At 37.1% G+C, this 23,078-nt stretch overlaps 1 protein-coding gene across 1 annotated transcript in view; it reads right to left on the bottom strand.

Moving 5' to 3' along the window:
• LOC127429128 (janus kinase and microtubule-interacting protein 2-like) overlaps positions 1-4,320 on the bottom strand; it is a 91,077-nt gene extending 86,757 nt beyond the window's left edge. Inside the window, exon 1 of the mRNA XM_051677964.1 lies at positions 4,198-4,320. The gene's annotated coding sequence lies outside the window, so the exon portion shown is untranslated. The remainder of the gene's footprint in view (positions 1-4,197) is intronic.
• Positions 4,321-23,078: the final 18,758 nt, after the last annotated feature.

The following is a 23,078-nucleotide window of genomic DNA, read 5'->3' as shown; positions in this document are numbered from 1 at the left end:
AGTTTGCCGCAAAGCTCATTTGCATGTGAAAATTATCAGTGGCAAATTTGTAGCAAGTTTGCGGCAAATTTTCCATTTACTCTCTATTTTCATAAGGGATAGTGTTACCGTGTTGTTATCAAGTGTTATCAATTATCATGCAGTCAGCATGCTAGCATAATAGCTAGTTCTAGCTAGTACTAGCTAGTTAGGTTCCCCTATTTAAATTTCAATTCAGCCGAATAGTTACATTTAAAGTTAGTGTAATCAAAATATTAGCTTAATCAATATTTCAGGTTAAGAGCAATTAATATGCACGTTAAGTACAAAATTAAAATCTAAAATAATTTCTTGTGAGTTTATTAACTTAAAAAATGTGATGTAACTGATTGCCTAAATTTTTCGAGTTCTGCTAACTTATAACGGGCCCAATATACTTCATACGAAATCGAAGAACGAACGGGTGTGACGTCATTCAGAACAAAATTTGGCCAAACAGAAGGTACTTTTGCGTTCATTTCAGTGGTTTGTAACAGCTCGCCTGGGCGAACTTTTAGGAAAACGTATACCGGCTGCTAAACACTGCCTTACTGCCATTTTTCCACATCATCGGTAGTTGTGACCTGGAGCTCCACCTACCTTGAGGCCGGCAGCTAACTCTGTTTATCTTGTTCAGTCAGTTAAGATCAGTAAGCATGAACACATCAGCATGTAGTGTTATAAGCGAGCTGGTGCATATTTACCTACATCTGTACGATTGTTCACGTAGAGACATTTTCCAAGACTATGTCATGCTATTTTTTAGTTTGTTTGTTTAATTAATCTACAAATCTACTCAAAATCGGGCCCTGGGTAGCTCAGCGAGTAAAGACACTGACTACCACCCCTAGAGTCACGAGTTTGAATCCAGGGCGTGCTGAGTGACTCCAGCCAGGTCTCCTAAGCAACCAAATTGGCCCGGTTGCTGGGGAGGGTAGAGTCACATGAGGTAACCGCCTCGTGGTCGCTATAATGTGGTTCTCGCTCTCGGTGGGACATGTGGTGAGTTGTGCGTGGATGCCGCGGAGAATAGCGTGAAGTCTCCACATGCGCTATGTCTCCATGTGATAAGATGTGCGGATTGATGTCTCAGATGCGGAGGCAACTAAGAGGCGAGTCGCTACGCCACCACGAGGACTTAGAGTGCTTTGGGAATTGGGCATTCCAAATTGGGGAGAAAAAGGGGAGAAGAAAAAAAAATAAAAATATTTACTCAAATTCTCTCACTCATGCCATCTGCAGCAAAAGTCACAGATCTGCCCAAAGTAAGAACTCTTATCATCATTATTTTGTCTTTATTCTGCACATTAACACTTTTATACACTCATCTTTGCAGTAGTATCAGTGTCATCATAAACTACAATAACAGAGTGTAACTGCCACCTTTATAGCATGTTAGCGCATTAGCGTCATGAATTGAGAATGTAAACAAGACAAATTAAACATTTTCTACTGCGTACACAGTATATTACTTTAAATCAGTGCTCGACATTGATGCTTGTCCGCTTGTCCGGCACAAGTGGATTTTTGAAGGGGCAAGTGAAAGAGAATTTTACTTGCCCGACCGGACAAGCAGACTGATTAAAACGTCAATAACGAAAAATAACCAGCTATATTTGTGATAGTCTATGTCTGTGTCACTTATTAGAAAGTTCATATTCTTATTCCGCTATTGAAAGTAATCCAGAGCATGTAATTTTATAATTCGCTAGTGATCTAGTAACAGCTGCGCCCTGTTTGATTGACAGGCGGCGTATGTGTGTGCTGAACATGCTCATGTGTTCTGAAAATACTCGCATTATGCGCACCTGAACGGTCAAATACATTTAAGAATTTTGCCAAAATGTCCGTCTTGGTGAGGTATTCATGTAAACACAGAGAGTGATGTCTAAAGTGAACATAAACAGTGGAGAAAAAAGTGGATTTGTATTCAAATGTCGGACTTGTAAGTATAAATGTAAGCTAATAGTCCTGCTGCTGTCTAGTGTGTCATTATAATAATCAAACAATCATAACAAGAAAACGAGAAAGCACTCACTGTTCTTGACTGCGTAACTTTAGTAGCTTTAAAAAGTATTAATGTATTATAATCATACAGTGAAGACCAGTAGTAGTATTATGTTGTATTTCATTCTGAATGTTTACTTGGATACTTGAAACTGCTGTTAAAAACGGTTAAAGCTGTTAAAAAAGCACTGCATTTTCTTAATTTGTATTATTTTTAATCTATTTCTATTCATTGCTGTTTTTTAATGTTATTTTATTATTGACTGTTTATTAGTCTTGAATAATTAAGAACTTGAAACCATTCTTCTATAATTAACATATTTGTTAGTGTTATTTATTGTTGTATTGAAGCTGGTATTGAGAATCGTCAAATTTCACAACTGACTACTGAAATTTTGGTATTGTGATAATGTGTATCCTTTATTGTACATGGTAGATGTTGCTGCAATAACATGATGAAAAAGTAGATCTCATTCCATAAACTATGATCACCCCTGCTGTAAATGATGGTGGAGGTTTTCCTTTATTTGACTACCATATGTAACATAAAATAATTATCATGTGACAATAGTCTCCTCCCCTACCCAGAGCAGTTTACATTTCTGTCGCAGAGAATTGAGTTGATTGTATAGGTTCACTATTAGGTTGTGCATCGGTCATAATTTTAGAAAAATATACAACATAAACTTTGACATGTTACTTGAGCATGTAACTTTTTTATCTCCAGACAAGAGAATGACCAGTTTACTTTACATGACAATGCTTAAAGTGGAGCCCTGTTTAAATCATCATCAAGTGACTAAAAAAAGCATCTTTTACTGATCTAGTGCGAAATCTACTCATAGAATGAGGAATAAAGTCATTTTTTCAGGTTTTACTAAGCATCCTCATGTTTAGAACTTCTTTTTACCCCTGAGTGAAGAACGAAGCAGAGCTTCTCTGGAATTATATCGGAGCCTTTAGGGTTTACAGTGGGGAAATTAGGATAAATCACATTTGTATCACACAAGTAGCCTATTGTATGTTTTCATATTTCAATTTTATATAGGTCTCTATATTTGCAGTTTCCTAAAGTAGCCAAGCAGAGCTGTCTTGAAACAGAATATTACTATTTTTTTATTTAGTTATTTTTTATTTTTTTTATGCTTTTTTACGGTTTACATATTCCCTGGGGGATTCTATGTTCAGATTTGGGTACCTAGTCCAAAAATGCTAGAGGATTCCTATTGGAATTTCTATCATAATTTGGAACCAACCCTGAAGGGTCCTAAAAGGAATGTTAGGATTATAGGATTCTTGGAAGAGAAAACAAACATACATACTAGCTACTTCAGTTCATATATCCCAATACAACTATTTTAATTCCCAGTAGTATAAAACACTCCTGTAAAAGGATAAAAATAATTTTTCAGAATTTACTACCTATAGTTTTCCTTTAAATCTTAACAGAATCTTATTTTATTTGTAGAGGTTTCCTATTAGAATTGCTTTCAAATTATGACTGAAAGAAATTCCAATATAAATCCTGTAGATATAGGATTTTTGACTAGGGGTAAAAGCCAATATAACAGAAAGCTAATTTCTCACTTAAAATTGTAAATATTTGAAATAATAACAAGCTTATCTGTTTTTCTCAAGTTCATTCTAAAGTTTCTGAGCAGGATTTAAAATCATATGATATGTTTATGTTGAATGGTCAACGCTCTATAAAGGTCATTTGACAAACTAGCACAGGCGTGCCTAATATTCCCCTTATGTGATCGCCATGCATTAAAGTATGAGGCATGAGCATCATTGATCGCATGTGTTTGCACTGTACTGTTTCCCCTGTGATGTTATGCATTACCAGCGATCAGTGCACGCGCACGGCCTGCCAGCGCGAGAATATACGCGCAGGCCAAGCTCACAAATTCCCATTGACATATCCACAGAAAAAACACAATATAAAACGGGAACCACGTCATGATAACACAGTGTTGCATTCTTTATTTCCATACCCTCATTTCAGCTGTTTTATCGCATCTGCATTAAATCCAAGCGTGCCTTGGAGAGGGTAGGCTACTATACAGTATGTCTATCCGTACGCTCTCGGCATCGCTATCTCAACGACAGCGCTTAAAAACGGTTCATATGGCAACGAATCAAACAACCCTATTATAAAGCAATGCTTACCTAGAAAACAATCCTTAGCGATGTGCCACGGCCTATAAACCTCAAATCCGCAATCATGTTCCTACATAATTCTCGGCGCGACCTCTCAGCATCAGCAGCCGTACAATGAAACGACAGGCTCCGATGATGCTGCGTAACCCCGCCCTCCTCCTGCTGTCAGAATGATGCTGCGTAACCCCGCCCTCCTCCTGCTGTCAGAATGATGCTGCGTAACCCCGCCCTCCTCCTGCTGTCAGAATGATTCTGCGTAACCCCGCCCTCCTCCGCTGTCAGAATGATTCTGCGTAACCCCGCCCTCCTCCGCTGTCAGAATAATTCTGCGTAACCCCGCCCTCCTCCTGCTGTCAGAATGACCTCATCACATTCACACACTGCAGTCCTCGTTGATTGATAGATAGATACACGGATATTGTACTTCAGTCGTTTCTCTTTCAGTGTAACCGATCAGAATTACACTTTATAAAAAACAAATCCGAATCAATATTGGGGGGTTCGGTAGGGGTATGCTGGTAATGGGGGAATTCACTAAACAGTTGCCACACTTTTGCTCGTGATATTTCACTTGACACCCCTGCTTGGATTCAACACCAATCATGTTCACTTTAATGTTGTAAAAGAAGAGATAAATGCACTGGAGCTTAGGTGTCCCACATTAGTCAGTGTCCCACATTACACTACTCCACTCTACCTGCATCATATTCACTAACCACCTGCAATCTATTTTAGCAGTCGCAATCAGTGCTGAAATTGCGCAGCGTACTGATTTAAATGAAGTCATTGTGATTCCTTTCCGCACAAACACTCCTCCTTTCTATGTAGCTAAATTAGGCTCATTGTAAGTTGCCCTTCATTCACAAAAATTGCCCGCCGCAATTTACATGGCGCTATTGATGGTAAAGCCAATTTAGTTTAAAAGAGATGTTTGCGTACATTTTCTTTCGATCATATCAGCAGTAATTTGTCAAATAATGATTAAATGATGGAGAAGAGCGTTATAACCTGGCATATATCCAGATGCGTGATATAGTCAAGCGCACTTTCGGCATGTTTAACCCTTGTGCGTCAATTCAGAGGTCCTTAGAGGACAAACATATCATAATAATATTATATGATGAATACTATTTTCCACTTTTAATGAGTTAATTTTTTTAACCAACATCAGTCCTGATCATAACTACCAAATATTCATAAATTTACAGGATTTTAACCCTTTAAATGCCAGTTTGTTTATATAATGCCACTGTTCTTTTTTTTAATGAAAAATTACGGAAGCTCTGAACCGCACGGTGGAAAAAAAAAAAAATAAATAAGAGTGAAAAAAATAAAATAAATAAAAATAATGTCTCAGTTCCTTCCTGAGCCTGTCTTAAAACAATTGTCTCTCTTCCTAAAATGTTTTTTTCTCTCTTCCAAAATTTTTTCTTCTCTCTTAAAAATATTTTTTTTTTCTCTCTTCAAAAAAATGCATGCGGTACCAAACTTGGCCACCAGGTGCCACTATCAGTAAACATGTTATCTGATGCTTTTAATGCTTTCTCTGTTGCTATATAGCTGAAAAATACATTAATTGTTTATTTAAGGGTTAGCAAACCTTAATCAAGACAAAATCAGGTTACATATGTTTGATATGGCATTCGTTGTCATGTAACAACTGGAGTTATTTTTTTGTTTGAAATTGTTGGTCTTTCTAAACCATCTATGCCATTTGCTCAGTGTTACATGGTGGAAGCGAAGGAATGTATTGAGGAAAACGGGAAACATGGGGAAATTATTATTATGTCTGTCCTTTTGAAGTGTTAGGGGTACATCTGGTAATGTTAATATTGTTGTAAGTAATCTAATTTCTAAACGAAAAGATCATTTATAAATTAAATCCTCGCTACTGAACGGGGATGTCATGTGCAGACTTTCATGGTGGAATTTAATTATAATAATATATTTTAATATAACAAGTTGTCTATGCTTTTGAAACACACTGTCTACTGCAGAAGTGGAGTTCCAGATGAAGAATGTCAAATAAATATCCAAATATTGTTGGTCTGTCTAAACATGAGCTAGACAGTTACGCCGATGTAAAATGCTGATCCCAAACAAATTGGTGAGGGGTGAGGAATCACCTATAGTATCACTCCCCGGGTTCCGCCGGGGGAAGAATAGTAGGCTACACACACCTGTTTTGTATTAGCAGTATGGGCGTAAAGCTATAAAAGTATAATGATTTCTGTTGTTGGGGGGTTTTGGTACTGCAAATTTTTTTGCCAGAGATGCCGAACCGGGATGTGGGCTGGCTGTTGTTGCGAAAACGCCGTGAGTAGATTGGGAGGGGTTATTTGCGACTTCGGGGTAATCTTGAACTTGAGGTTTAGGTGGCCGCTGTTGATGTGTTCTACGAATGCTGTATCCCACGTCTGGTAGCAGAAATCATTATACTTATACTTATTAAAAAAAATTTGGAGAGAGAAAAAAAAAATTTTGGAAGAGAGAAAAAAAATTAGGAAGAGAGAAAAAAAATAAGACTTAGGCTCAGGAAGGAACTGAGACATTTTTTTCTTTTTTTTGCACTTGTATTTTTTTTTTTCACCTTGCGTTTTAGAGCTTCTGAAAATAAATATATATATATATATATATATTTGAAAAATTTTTGAAAATTTTTTTTCCATATACTAAATGCTAAGGGGAATTTTTTATCACAGTCTAGGATACGTCAATGATTAGCAACAACATTGATTTTGATGCAATATTATTTTTTGTGCAGTGTCAGATTTAAAAAAAAAAAATAAAAAAAACTCACACTCAGGACCTTAGAGGACAAAAATGTCCACATCAAAAAACTGCCATAAAAATATATTATATTAATATTATTTTCCACTTTCACTGACTTTGTTTAAATAATGCCATGGTTGTTTTTTACACATGCACACACACACAATTCTCAATACACACATACAAAACACACTCTGACATCCATACCAACACACCCACACAATTTTAGCTGCATCATTTATTCAATTGGCCTACGAGTGCTCTAATACAGCAAACAGAAAATAGGAAAAAAGCATGTATTTGCTCCATAGGCTAAACATGAGAAAAATGGCGCCATCTGGTGGAAAATATTAATTACAATTTTAAAGCCATGTCTGCATGAAAGCATAATATCATAGAATTCAGGATTTTATGCTTTAATGGCACTGGGATCAAATATTGCAGTTTTAATGGGTTTCAATGGGGACATTTTTGTCCTGAAGGTCCTGAGTGTAACTATTTTGTGTACACAGTGTATTATAGATGTATTATAGTAACTCAGGTTGAAATATCAAAATTCCCCCAAAAATACACACCTTTGGCAAAATGTATGCCATTGGCATTAACACAGCCAAAATAATCCAGAAAACAAAAATGAAAAAGACAAAAATGTCCCGAAGGTCGCACAAGGGTTAAGAGATGATTTAGGTGTCAGGATCACAGTGATGATGTAGCCTACAGTCCCGACAGAGTGTGTCATATCACGGTGGTGGTCTGCTGTGTCTTCCGTTGAATAGCGCTCAGAATCGGCCCGCAAGATCGGAATTTCGCATGCAAATTGCACACATATTGTGGCCGCATTTGCGCTGTTGGCTGATCTGTAGAATTCCTTCTGTGTATGGGGCGCTAAACCAGCACTATAAATAGCACATTTACCAGGCGCAATTAGTGTATTCCCCCCCATTTGTTTAATTATTATTTAATTATTTATTGTGGTATGACGACATGCAATAAAGTGAAGCTCATTCAAATAGCATAATCACCAGTGGCGATTTTAGGGGGTGGCCTGTGGTGGCCTGGGCCACCCCTGAAATCTCATTGGCCACCCTGTGGCCACCCCAGAACTGATTGGTAGTTCATCATGTTCATCAACACAAGAACGAAGAACCAATAGAAACGCCTGTCAATCAAAGATGACATCTCAGGTCATTTGTTGATTTAGAGCCACACTGACCCAGGGTCAGTTTTATATTTCTGACCATTATAGTAGTGGTGGAACTGAAGCTGTGTGAGCTGATCTTTGATCAGTGGGGGGAGGGGCAGGTGCCGCAGGTCTCAGGCGCAGCGGGCGCCAGGTCTGTAGGATAATGGTCAGTCAGAAGCATGAAGCTGACACGAGCTAGCGTCTACCTCCAACTTCCAATGAGTTGACGACGTCGATTTGTGGTCAAAAAGAAAGCTGTTATTTGAGAGGTATGTTCATCTAATCTATCGTTTAATTTATCCTGAATTTCCATGTGAATGTGAAAACATTTTTTCATTGTTACAGTAGAAAACTGTAATAGGTTGAAATAGAACAGGAATAGAAAACTGTCAAATGTCAAAACAACAGTCTGATATTGAATACAAACAATTCAGTGAATGCTAACATGAGTTTAAGAATTCATTTATTCTACATGTGTAGATGTTGAAGCAAAGCAATGTGATATTTCCACATTTTGATCATGTGCCATTCATAAAGGTTCTGCCGGTATCGCCACCCCACACTAGGTATGTGCCCCATCTTGGCCACCCCAGTAAAAATGTCCTGGATACGCCACTGATAATCACTTAATCAAATAATCTGCTTCAAACAATACTGTTGAATTTATTTCAAAGATTCAGTGCCATTAAGTTTGGCAGCTTTGGCAAATCTAATCAAAGTGTTAGACTAGTTCTTCCTCCAAGGTGCTCACTGCACTGTAGCAGTCTGGTAACTTCTTAACAAACCTTAAATTTCCTTGAAACGTCTTTCTCTTATAATGTTTAGTGTTTTACAAATATATTATCAACTAAAACAAACGGGAGAAAAAAAATAATAATCACATTTTCATTATCCATAACACATTTTGATCTATATTTTATTACTATTAATTTAAGAAATTATGGCAATTTCTAGAACATATAATAAGTAGTCCTGATTTATTATGTTCTGCTTTGTAATTACAAAACAGGAAGGGGTGAATTCAGTAAACAGTTTTATTTCAGCACAAAACCCTGCATCTTATTATGAACCACCTGCAATCTGTTTTAACAGATGCAATTAGCTCAGAATTTGTGCTGCATCTTGAGAGCTTAAATGAAGACATTGTCATTCCTTTCCATGCAAATACACCTCCTTTCTATGTACAGTGGTGTGAAAAAGTGTTTGCCCCCTTCCTGATTTCTTATTTTTTTGCATGTTTGTCACACTTAAATGTTTCAGATCATCAAACAAGTTTAAATATTAGTCAAAGATAACACAAGTAAACACAAAATGCAGTTTTTAAATGAAGGTTGTTATTATTAAGGGAAAACAAAATCCAAACCTACATGGCCCTGTGTGAAAAAGTGTTTGCCCCACCTGTTAAAACATAACTTAACTGTGGTTTATCACACCTGAGTTCAATTTCTCTAGCCACACCCAGGCCTGATTACTGCCACACCTGTTCTCAATCAAGAAATCACTTAAATAGGACCTGCCTGACAAAGTGAAGTAGACCAAAAGATCTTCAAAAGCTAGACATCATGCCGAGATCCAAAGAAATTCAGGAACAAATGAGAAAGAAAGTAATTGAGATCTATCAGTCTGGAAAAGGTTATAAAGCCATTTCTAAAGCTTTGGGACTCCAGAGAACCACGGTGAGAGCCATTATCCACAAATGGCGAAAACATAGAACAGTGGTGAACCTTCCCAGGAGTGGCCGGCCGACCAAAATTACCCCAAGAGCGCAGCGACGACTCATCCAACAGGTCACAAAAGACCCCACAACAACATCCAAAGAACTGCAGGCCTCACTTGCCTCAGTTAAGGTCAGTGTTCATGACTCCACCATAAGAAAGAGACTGGGCAAAAATGGCCTGCATGGCAGAGTTCCAAGACGAAAACCACTGCTGAGCAAAAAGAACATTAAGGCTCGTCTCATTTTTGCCAGAAAACATCTTGATGATCCCCAAGACTTTTGGGAAAATACTCTGTGGACTGACGAGACAAAAGTTGAACTTTTTGGAAGGTGTGTGTCCCATTACATCTGGCATAAAAGTAACACCGCATTTCAGAAAAAGAACATCATACCAACAGTAAAATATGGTGGTGGTAGTGTGATGGTCTGGGGCTGTTTTGCTGCTTCAGGACCTGGAAGACTTGCTGTGATAAATGGAACCATGAATTCTGCTGTCTACCAAAAAAGCCTGAAGGAGAATGTCCAGCCATCTGTTCGTGACCTCAAGCTGAAGCGAACTTGGGTTCTGCAGCAGGACAATGATCCAAAACACACCAGCAAGTCCACCTCTGAATGGCTGAAGAAAAACAAAATGAAGACTTTGGAGTGGCCTAGTCAAAGTCCTGACCTGAATCCTATTGAGGTGCTGTGGCATGACCTTAAAAAGGCAGTTCATGCTCGAAAACCCTCCAATGTGGCTGAATTACAACAATTCTGCAAAGACGAGTGGGCCAAAATTCCTCCACAGCGCTGTAAAAGACTCATTGCAAGTTATCGCAAATGCTTGATTGCAGTTGTTGCTGCTAAGGGTGGCCCAACCAGTTATTAGGTTTAGGGGGCAATCACTTTTTCACACAGGGCCATGTAGGTTTGGATTTTGTTTTCCCTTAATAATAACAACCTTCATTTAAAAACTGCATTTTGTGTTTACTTGTGTTATCTTTGACTAATATTTAAACTTGTTTGATGATCTGAAACATTTAAGTGTGACAAACATGCAAAAAAATAAGAAATCAGTAAGGGGGCAAACACTTTTTCACACCACTGTAAAAGAGGCTCTTTATAGATTGCACTTTATTCAGAAAAATTGCCTGTGCATTGAACAAGCATTACACTGACGCTTTTAACGTGTGTGCACTGTCACCATATCAACAACCGTCTCCTGCGCTAGGCCCCATAGGAGTTGTAGGCCCCTGAGCTTCAGCCCCTACAAGCCCATGCGTTAATGCGCCCTGATTACAGGAAGGTATCCCACTGTGCTGTTCTGAATCTCTGAAAAATGCTGGATCTATTCAAAAGCTCACCACTCTTAAAAACAATCCTCTCGAAGTCAACCATCCAGATCTTCAAAATATACATATTAAAAAAACTACAGAGGCACAAACTAATAATATCTAGCATTTTAAGTGATCGCTTCTCAGTTTCTGTCATTCTCTTTTTTGTGTACAGTAGGCTACATCAATCTGTGGCTTGCTGATATTAAGCACGGCCGATCAACTGCAGTGCGCAACACAGAGTGAACGTTACCTTGAACCTGAAAGCGCATCCATGGCCAGAAGTCTTCTGTGGATTGTCCAAGCACCAGAGATTAAAGAAAAAAAATAAAAAAAATGTTGCACTACACAGCTTTCGTTTTGCAGTCCGTCAGATCATCTAGGGTGGGCAGACGAACCGTCAGGGTGGGCATTGCCCACCCTAGCCCACCCGCAGACACGCCCCTCAGCACTGACTGTCAAGACTTTGTGAAGTTTCAATTGAGCTCTATATTAATTAAACTGGGAATAATAGAAAGGTGCATGATGCACAGTTCTCAAATTCTGTGCGTGAGAAAAATCTCCAAACTTGCAATTTACAATGCTGCATATAAGTGATTTCTGACCAAATATGTGTTACATTGACTCTAAAGTCAATTTAGATAAGAAACCTCTCCAACAAACAAAAAATATTTGCTTCCATAACCTTTTAGAGCTGTTGCACTCCGTCAACTAGTATCAAACACATCCTGTATGAACGTCTCTTTTCTCATTATCTTTGCTTTTTGCTCTCGCCGTTCGGTGGAGCTGACTGCTGAATTTGAAAAAAAAAAAAAAAAAAATTGCCTGTGCATTGAACAAGCACTACACTGACGCCTTTCTGGCCATTCTACGTTGACCTCTCTCATCAACAAGGCATTTCCATCCGCAGAACTGCCGCTCACTGGATGTTTTTTGTTTTTGGCACCATTCTGAGTTAACTCTAGAGACTGTTGTGCATGAAAATCCCAGGAGATCAGCAGTTCCAGAAATGGAAGTGGAGCAGTAGTTCTGTCAGGAACACTTGTAGCAGCATACACCATTCATTCAATTCAGGTGTCTTGTCCAGTCATAATCCAGCACCTTCTTTTATAAATCTGCATTGTGTCATGTGTGTTGTTTTCAACCCCATCCACTACCAGTTTAGATCCCGTCCTGCTGTAGGGGTAAGTTCCTCTCCCCTGCTGTTCATTCTCCGGCAGGATCTGAAGGTTCGAGCGAGAATCTGGGCGCTGAACTGTATGACAGGGCTTATGCCAAAGAAAACTATTCTATACCCATATTATGATTATTCTCATTTATTCTGTGTCTTTCTGGTAGAAATACTCAAACCAGCCCATCTGGCACCAAAAATCATGCCAATGTCGAAATTACTGAGATCATATTTTTCTCCATTCTGATGGTTGATGCAATTTGCAATGCTGAACATTAACTGAAGCTCCTGACCCATATCTGCATGATATTATGATTGGCACACGATTGGCTGATTAGATAATCGCAGGTGTACAGGTTAAACCAAATAAAGTGGTTAGTGAGTGTATTTTTGGAATAGCAATTTGTATATCAAAATAGCAATAAATTATTTTAGTTGTTTAACTTTATACATTTCATTAAAAAGGAATTATCAGATTCAAAAAGCAGAAACTATATGCTATACAACTACTATGCCAACTGTTTCTGTATAAACTCAGCAAAAAAAAGAAATGTCCCTTTTTCAGGACACTGTATTTTAAAGATTATTTTGTAAAAATCCAAATAACTTTACAGATCTTTATTGTAAAGGGTTTAAACAATGTTTTCCATGGTTGTTCAATGAACCATAAACAATTAATGAACATGCACCTGTGGAACGGTCGTTAAGACACTAACAGCTTACAGACGGTAGGAAATTAAGGTCACAGTTATAAAAACTTGTGACACTAAAGAGACCTTTCTACTGACTCTGAAAAACACCAAAAGAAAGACACCCAGGGTCCCTGCTCATCTGTGTGAACGTGCCTTAGGCACATGTGACCAGGGTAATAAATTGCAATGTCCGTACTGTGAGACGCCTAAGACAGCACTACAGGGAGACAGGAAGGACAGCTGATCATCCTCACAGTGGCAGACCATGTGTGACAACACCTGCACAGGATCGGTACATCCGAATATCACACCTGCGGGACAGGTACAGGATAGCAACAACAACTGCCCGAGTTACACCAGGAACGCACAATCCCTCCATCAGTGCTCAGACTGTCCGCAATAGGCTGAGAGAGGCTGAACTGAGGGCTTGTAGGCCTGTTGTAAGGCAGGTCCTTACCAGACATCACTGGCAACAACGTCGGCTATGGGCACAAACCCACCTTCGCTGGACCAGACAGGACTGGCAAAAAGTGCTCTTCACTGACGAGTAGTGGTTTTGTCTCACCAGGGTGATGGTCGGACTCTCGTTTATCGTCGAAGGAATGAGCCTTTACTCTGGAGCGGGATCGATTTGGAGGTGGAGGGTCCGTCATAATCTGGGGCGGTGTGTCACAGCATCATCGGACTGAGCTTGTTGTCACTGTAGGCAATCTCAACACTGTACGTTACAGGGAAGACATCCTCCTCCCTCATGTGGTACCCTTCCTGCAGGCTCACCCTGACATGACCCTCCAGCATGACAATGCCACAAGCCATACTGCTCGTTCTGTGCATGATTTCCTGCAAGACAGGAATGTCAGTGTTCTGCCATGGCCAGCGAAGAGCCCAGATCTCAATCCCATTAAGCACGTCTGGGACCTGTTGGATCGGAGGGTGAGGGCTAGGGCCATTCCCCCCAGAAATGTCTGGGAACTTGCATGTGCCTTGGTGGAAGAGTGGGGTAACATCTCACAGCAAGAACTGGCAAATCTGGTGCAGTCCATGAGGAGGAGATGCACTGCAGTACTTAATGCAGCTGGTGGCCACACCAGATACTGACTGTTTCTTTTGATTTTGACCCCCCCCCTTTGTTCAGGGACACATTATTCCATTTGTGTTAGTCACATGTCTGTGAAACTTGTTCAGTTTATGTCTTAGTTGTTGAATCTTTTTATGTTCATACAAATATTTACACATGTTTAGTTTGCTGAAAATAAAAGCAGTTGAAAGTGAGAGGACGTTTCTTTTTTTGCTGAGTTTATTTGCCTTAATAAGAATACATACTGTTAAAAGTAAATGCATCTAGGTATATTTATCAGTTCTGCACAGAAGTTTAATATTTAATATCTGATGAACTTTCCAAAGAATCATGATTAACATTTATAAAAATAGTGTCAAGTCACTTACAAACATACAGTAGATGTATTTTCATACAAAAGGTAAGTAAATTGGGTGAATCCATATTTTATTTGCCTTCATGACAGTTGGAGGTTTGTGAGTGACTACACTGGAACTTTCAGTCAGATTTGGATGTAGAGCACTTTCTTCTGAACTCTTGTCCACGAGCACGAATCCACTTGTTGGCAACTAGAATAAAGGTTTCAAAGAAAGCAATTTTAAAATTTGTAAAGAAAACTGTTTAGTTCTATTCCAAATATCTAATCATCTGGATGCATGAAACTCTCTAAAGCTAAACTCTCGTTTAGATTATCTCCACTATACATTTGGGATTTACAATGTGCATAGAATATATACTGTAAATCACAGTTTTTACTTAATGTAGTAAGCACAAGCACAAAGTAAGCACATTACTCCCAAATTCCCATTACCGTAATGCCAAAATGTTTTATTGTCGTACATTTTTGTAAAAGATTTATTATTTAAATAGTGAAGTATTTATTTATTTGAATAGTCGAGTATTTATACTAGGCAAGTATTTGTAACTGCCTTTAATTTATGCTGCTTTAAACAGTAATTTGAATACAGTAATTTTTACTGTAATAAAAAACCCACTATTAAAGTAATAAGAGTTTAAAGATTCATGTGCTTCAGTATATTCTAAAGAGAATTGCCATTGAGAATAATGGGAATTGTAAAAACTGAAAAACATCTGGACATATTACAGTAATGAGAATTTAGGGCATGAAAATAATGTCACAGCAAAATATCGTTCATTTTTTTTATGCAAAATATATATTCTGGGGTGAAATGTTTTTCGTGAGATTCAATATGTTTCGTAGAAACGTACCCCATTTATTGCCTACAAACACAGGACACGCTGCATGTAAAGTTCTGCCATCTTCATTTCCATTTGCTAGCAGGTTGAACCAAAACACTGCTGTACCCTTAGAGAGTATAATCATGTATCTTTACATATGAGTTTACAATAGGTTAGTTTATCTCAGATTAAATCATTGCCACTGAATGTAGTAAATAAAGGTGTCTCTACTAACTCTTTTTGGCCGAAGTGCTGCTCCGAAGGTAGGGAACACTGTTGACCCACCAATGTCCACGTCACTCATCTACAACAAAGTAGTCTGGAATTTACATTTTTATATTTATTTAAAATATTGAAATAAAATATATACAAATATTTGTTCAGATTATATTCCATATATGACATCCTCACATAGATTAGGACAGTAGCAATCCGGCCTCCTTTGAGCTGAAAGTCGGAGTCATTTGACAACTGTGAAAGGATTTTAAGTATAAAAATGTTGTTCACAAATCTAAAATGCTTTCATTTTTTTTTAAATACAGCGCTATATTGAGTTATGAAATAAAACATATGATTGTACAGTTGTCCTCATTAATTCACAGCTGAATTTGCTATATGTGTAATTTTATTTAATAAGAGAGATCATAAAAATTGCTTTTGTCTTTTATTTTTTAGTATGTTCCTGATGATGCTATTTGTGGAAACAGATATTTAAGTATGTTACACAATGATAGACAAAATTATAATTTGATAATTTATCCAGTTTTCTTGAGCAACCACTGGGCTGTGCTATGATGATTCTGAATGTTGCTGAACGGTTTTGTGAAGTGTTAGCTGGAGTAAAATGTGTTCATGCTCAACTTGTGCAGTTGTTGGCTGCCATAACAACTTGAAGTATTGGTAGTTTATTTTATCAATGCAACTAACCTGGGACCCTGGGCCAGATCTGGGCCCCCAAGTGCAAAACTGTCAAATGATATCGGCGCTAACCCTAACCCTTACGCAATGCTCTTGAATGGAAGATATGCGTCGGCAGACACATCCCCCCATGCCCCCCTATCGACAGTATGCCCCTCTGTTGCATGCCATTGCACTCCAAAGATACCAAATGAGCTTTATTGAGACTGACATCGAGCAGAAATGGTTGTTTAAAACAACAGCAGCAAAATAGCGCCCTCAACTGACAACTGTTATGAACAACATGGCTTAAAAATGGAATTAAGCCTCAATAATTCGCTGCAACTATAATACTATGAGAAGACGAAAAATGATTGAAAGGCAGAAAGCATCACTGTCTGCAACCTGCAGACACATTTTGTTTGCTGTTTACGGAGTCTAGTGCTGACACAGAGACAGGTGAGAATTCTCAAGACACTTATTTCATTAATATCTTTCAGGAAGTAGGAACATTTTTTGCAGACCTTTCCATGAAAAAATCGCTTACAACACCTTCAACCCTCAGAGACCCAAGCATATAGATTGATAATATATTTTCTTGTTTTTCTCTTTGATTATGTTTTTAGGAAGCCACTGATTTTGAAAAAATATAGATTTTAAGTATATTTAGTTTTGGGGTGAATTTTTTGTGACTTCAGAAAACAATGGCAGTCTATGGGAAAATATAGATTTTTTTAAGCACATTTTGTGGGACTTTAGCAAGCTGTTACATTCAATATGCAATTTCCCCCCCACCAAAACTGTTGTTGTGATACAATGCAGTGTTAGCCACTGTTATATGCAGTTTTTTTAAAGGGATAGTTCACCCAAAAATGAAAATTCTTTCATCATTTACTCACCCTCATGCCATCCCAGATGTGTATGACTTTCTTTCTTCTGTTGAACACAAACAGATTTTAAGAAGAATATAAATGTGTGTGCTCTATTGGTCCATACAATGCCAGTGAATGGTAATCAGAACTGCAAAAACTCCAAAAAGGAGATAAAGTCTCAGACTCATAAAAGACTCTGCATCAGACTCCAGTGGTTTAATTAATGTTGATCCAATGGTTTATAACTCCTTTTTCACTGTACATCTTGCCATTGCAGTCTCTAGGCACAATCATGATTTCAAGCTCAATTACACTTCCTAGTGCTTGACGCATACGCAAAGCACTAGATGGCACTGCAGGAAGTGTAATCGAGCTTGAAATCATGATCGCCAATGAGACTGCTGTCAAGATGTACAGTGAAAAAGTTATATTTTGGTCTGTTCTCACCCAAAACCAACTGGATCGCTTCAGAAGACAGTGATTAAACCACTCGATTCTGATGGATTATGTTTATGCTGACTATATCTGCTTTTTGGAGCTTCAAAGTTCTGTCACCATTCACATTGTATGGACCTACAGAACAGAGATATTCTTCTAAAAATCTTTGTTTGTGTTCAGCAGAAGAAAGACAGTCATACACATCTGGGATGGCATGAGGGTGAGTAAATGATGAGAGAATTTTCATTTTTGGGTGAACTATCCCTTTAACTATTTTAATAAGAAAATAGGTATATTTAAATTGCTGTAAACAAACATTGTAATTCTGTTTTCAGGGTTTATCAGGGTTAACAGTTTACATATTCTTGGTTCTTAATATTGTTTGTTGTCTCCTCGAGCATCAATGACTGCTTGCAGCCATTTGTAAGAGTAAGGAATGTGGAACATACTGTATTTGTGGTCTTGTGGAATATGCTTAAATATGTCAGATAGCTTTTTTAGGCCATACTAAATTTAAAAAATGCAATTTTGCTGATCCTCTTATTAAAAACAAAACATCTTTCAGATTTTGCAAGGGTTATATAAACGAATGAGCAGAACTGTATATAGGCCTACTCCATTACATGTTCTCAAACAAAAGAGGCCTGAGGAATAGAAAAAACAAAACAAACAAAAAAAAAAAACACCTTCAAATACTATTGCACCTTTGAGTCATAATGTGGGTCATACTGGCCTCCAATGCCATAATTTGCGACCTGAAAAAGAGAGAATTTGTCAATTTAGGATAATGGATTAAAAGATTTACAATGTATACATGAAATGACACTACCTGTCAAATGTTAAGACATCCTTGACTGAATTTATCTTGTGTGATTTAAAAAACCTTTTATGTACATTTACATTTATGCATTTGGCAGATGCTTTTATCCAAAGTGATTTACAGTGCACTCAGGTTTTGTGTGTTCCCTGGGAATCGAACCCATGATCTTGGTGTTGTGAGCACCATGCTCTACCAGTCAAAGTACAGGAACCCTATAGACTTATGCTTAAATGCTTGAAATTAGTTTTATATACAGATGTAATTGTGCTTAGATATGAAAAGTGTTGTAAAAAAAAAAAATATTTCTTTTTTTATTAGAAAATACATTCAAAAAGTGACCAGCATTCACAGGAACTTCAATACTATTTAAAAAGCATCTCAGGATGCACATGATGAGAGCATGAACAGAATGTGACGAGCTATAGTCTAGACAGAGTGGCTATGAAGAAGCTCAAATTCAAGATTGATTTGTATAACATTTTTAGTCACTTCATAATTCCCATACTTCCATATGTGTTACATCATAGTTTTGATGATTACTATTATTCTAACATGTGGAAAATATTAATAATAGAGAACTAGTGTACAGACTTTTGACTAGTAGTGTACAAATCTAATGGATCAAAACTGTTTGGAAATCAGGAGATTGAAATTAGCAGAATAAATGTGTGTGATCTGTGAGTGAGATACCTGGAGCTCCTCTGCTGTGTCCAGATCTAGACCAGTGACATCAGCGATTCTTTGATTGACCTGTGTGATCACAGGATCCTCATCTTCAGATAACCAAGCACTAAGACAGAGATGAAGAGCTTATACACATTTGAAACATGCAATAGGTTCTATTTAAACTAAGTGTAAATAGCAACAAAAAGCATCTTCTTTGCACTAAGTGCAAATAGTGGCAGATAGTATTTGCACCCCTAATTAAATACTAACATACAGTATAGTGGCCTCACAGCAGCGTGTTCTTCCCTTACAAACATTTACAGTGGTTTTACTACAGTAACCATAGTATCCCCATGGTATTTTGAAGTTAAAATTATAGTAACCACAAACTTAAACATGGTTACTATATTAACACAATATTACTGTAGTAACACCATGGTTAACAGCAATAAAACTATGGCTTCCGCCAAAAAACATGGTTACTACATTATTACTATAGTAAAACCATGGTTAATTTTACCTGGATCAAACCTTTCTCTCAACACCTAGACCTTCACTTTGACCAAATCACTGGGGGAAATCAACCTTCATATTCGTTATTATTATTTTTTTTTTATTTTTATTATTATTATAAGTTTTAAAGTTTTTGTTTTAAAGGAAATATTAAGAGTGGAAACAGGATTAGAAAAAGTGAGACATAGGGTGAATTAGAAGCCTGGTCATCTGCACGAAAAGAAACACATTCACACTTTTGTTACCCACTACACCATTGCAGCAACACTAGTAAGTGCAGTTTGTCCTAAATTTTTGTGTTTCTAGACTATTGGAGTGCAAATAGCCAAGCTGTGTGGCATGTGCTATATACACCTAGTGCAAATATTAACTCAGAAAACTTTTTATCCTTTAGTAGTTACATTACTTAAAGGTGCACACTTTTTTCATTACTAAGTTGTGCTCCTAAACAAATGAATATTAATTTTGAAACATATGTATAAAATCATGACCACTCACATAAGATAAAGACACCAGTCATATATATCAGTAACCTTATAAAAGCCGTTTTATTCTACATGAAGAGGGTCCGCACATGGGGGCTGCCATATTAGTATTGACACTTTCACTCATGGATTAAATTAATCATGGTTGCCTGCGAATAGTGAATTTCTGCAATTGCATAGATAACTGAAAACTACTGATTTTGAATGATGTTGCTTCCAAGCCACCAGGTGTCAGTGTAAATCCAAGACGACACAAACACAAAAATTACTGAGCGCACCGTAAAGGGATAGTTCACCCAAAAATAAAAATAATTTACTCACCCTCATGCCATCCCAGATGTTTATGACTTTCCTCAGCAGAACAAAAACAAAGATTTTTAGAAGAATATCTCAGCTCTGTTGGTCCATACAATGCAAGTTAATGGTGAAGAGCACTTTAAACCTCCAAAAAGCACAGACAATCGTAATAAAAGTAATCCATACAACACCAGAGGTTAAATTAATGTCTCACGTGACGTAAGCACGCTGGCATGTTCAAATGAAAGCAAAACCAGTGACACTTGTGAACAGATTGTAAACAAATCAAGCTGCACTTCCGGTTGTATCGCGTCAGTTCTCGATGCACATGCCAGCACAAGAGTCACATAAGAGGCGCACTTTGGAGAGCGACCAAAGTAAAACGTTATATTGAAAGGACTAAAATACTGATATGTTTCTCACCCAAAGCGATCGTTTCACTTTAGAAGAGATTAATTTAACCACTGGAGTCATATGGATTACTTTTACAAGTTCTGATCACCATTTACTTGCATTGTATGGACCTACATAGCTGAGATATTCTTCTAAAAATCTTTGTTTGTGTTCTGCTGAAGAAAGAAAGTCATACACATCTGGGATGGCATGAGGGTGAGTAAGTGATGAGAGAATTTTCATTTTTGGGTGAACTATTCCTTTAAATGTGTCTTATTTACAAAATAAGTGCATAATACAATAGATTCAACATCCTTATTAAAGAAAATCTGATTTTTAAGTGCACATACCTTTTGGACACACGGAATGCAGCAGAAAACTTTTTTCCAGTGACAGGATCTAAGACTTGAGCTCTAGAAAGCTAAATAAACAGAGCTTTATGTACATTTTGCATTAGGGAGATTTTATCACTCTGAAATAAAATGTTGAATAGATTATAAATAAGATCTGTTATCAATTATTACATAATAAATAGCAATCAGTATATCAATGTAAATGGTAATTTCAATTCAAGCTGCAGAGCAGTTCTTCTATTAAATAGTGCAGAATGCTACATAGTAGATATGATATGCCACACTTAAAAAAAATTTTATATAGCAAGTAAATATAGCAACAACAACAACAAAAAATTAAGTACTTTTGACATTAAATAATTAATATAAGCGTGAACTTGAAAATATTAAGTAAAAAAACTACATTTGTACTCAATTCAAACATGTAAAAATGAATGCTCTAGCTTATAAGTTATTAGTCATGATTGTTTGTTATCTTTACAATGTGTCATCATGTTTCAATTAAAGTAGAAACCTTGTCAAGTTGATTTGCTAATTTGACTAAATTTCACAGGTAAACAAAATAAGTAAATTTTACTTAACTTTTCGAAGTTGGTGTTCCCAGCATGCACCGAGCTTGAATAATTAATTAACTTGTATGATTTCACTGTTTGCAAGTTTTTTTAACCGTTTTTATGGTTGATTTTGTAGTTACGTTTGGTATCTTGTAGTTTTATGAAGTCTGAAGTTCATTTTCTACTCAAAATATTACCTTTTTTCATCTTTTTGCACACCTAGTGTTGAGGTCTGCGTGCGCAGCCTTGTATTTTGTTTCTATTGCCTGTAAAGCAAGGTGATGTTGTCCAATAGGCTACATAGCATGCATTAAGCTGTCCTGTGGAAGGCTTCCGTATGTCACGTGGTACATGATTAAACATGTGCTTATAAGGAAAGTTCAAAATGTGAAATGTTCCATTATAATCTTTTTTTTTTTCCTTTTGCTCCCAATATGGAATGTCCAATTCTCAATGTGCTTTCAAGTCCTTGTGGTGACGTAGTGAGCTGAGCTACCCAGACCCCCCCACCCCCCATTATTATCTTCATTTAAATTTGACTAAATGCACATCAGATTTGTAAGTAAAAGTTACTTTATTTACTAAAATGTTTAAGTTAAATTTATTCACTCATTTTAATCAATATTATGAAGTTAAGTAGATTTTACTTACCATTACCATTAAAATGTACTTAGAAAAACTGTGTGCAAAAACTTGCGCAAAAGTAAAACTTGCAAAAAAGTAAATCTTTCTAGTCATTTTTTTAAAGTGTAGATGTATTAAATTTACATGTACCTTTGGCCTGGCCAGTGTTTTGATGGTTTCTATCTCTCGGTCAGAAAGGAAGTCATGGAATCGTAGTATGACGGGCTGGTCCCACTCCACTTCCTCTTTGAAAGGGGCATATGTCATCATCTGGTTTCCTCTTCCTGTCGTGTATCTGCAAACCAGCTTTCTCTCTCTCTGTGGCGTCTACAATCCATTATGGAATATATCACTCAATATTTATATCAAGTACAAATGTACACACTGGATTTTATGTTTCTAAGATACACTTTATATTAAACATAAACATTTTCTAAATTCTCTTGTTTTATCTTCAACTTTATGAATATAATTTTTGATGTGAAATGGTCTTTTTGAGCAGAAAATTACAGCTGGGCTAGTGTACTGTATAAAAACTTGTATAACTTGTCCCTTTCCTTGCTGTCCTACTAGCAGCCTTGCTGCCTGATTTTGAAAGTGCATATAAGTGTATATACAGTAGATGAGGCCAAAACAATATCCTTTTAAACCTCAAAATAACCAAGTGAATCTCAAGAAAACATGTCCATGTCATTTCACTGCAAAATGAAAATTAATAATACAGTATATAGCATTCAGTAAAGAGAATTAGATTATTTTTGAATTACAGTATTGAGAATTTTGGGGTCAGTTGTTATTAATTCTCATGAAAATAATGTCACAATGCAAAAAATCATTACAGTCTTAAAAATAGAATTTATTGTCATTAATAAA

This window comes from Myxocyprinus asiaticus, chromosome 38 (genome assembly GCF_019703515.2).
Source record: "Myxocyprinus asiaticus isolate MX2 ecotype Aquarium Trade chromosome 38, UBuf_Myxa_2, whole genome shotgun sequence".
NCBI classification, from domain to species: domain Eukaryota; kingdom Metazoa; phylum Chordata; class Actinopteri; order Cypriniformes; family Catostomidae; genus Myxocyprinus; species Myxocyprinus asiaticus.
This window is presented reverse-complemented; position numbering and strand designations above follow the sequence as displayed.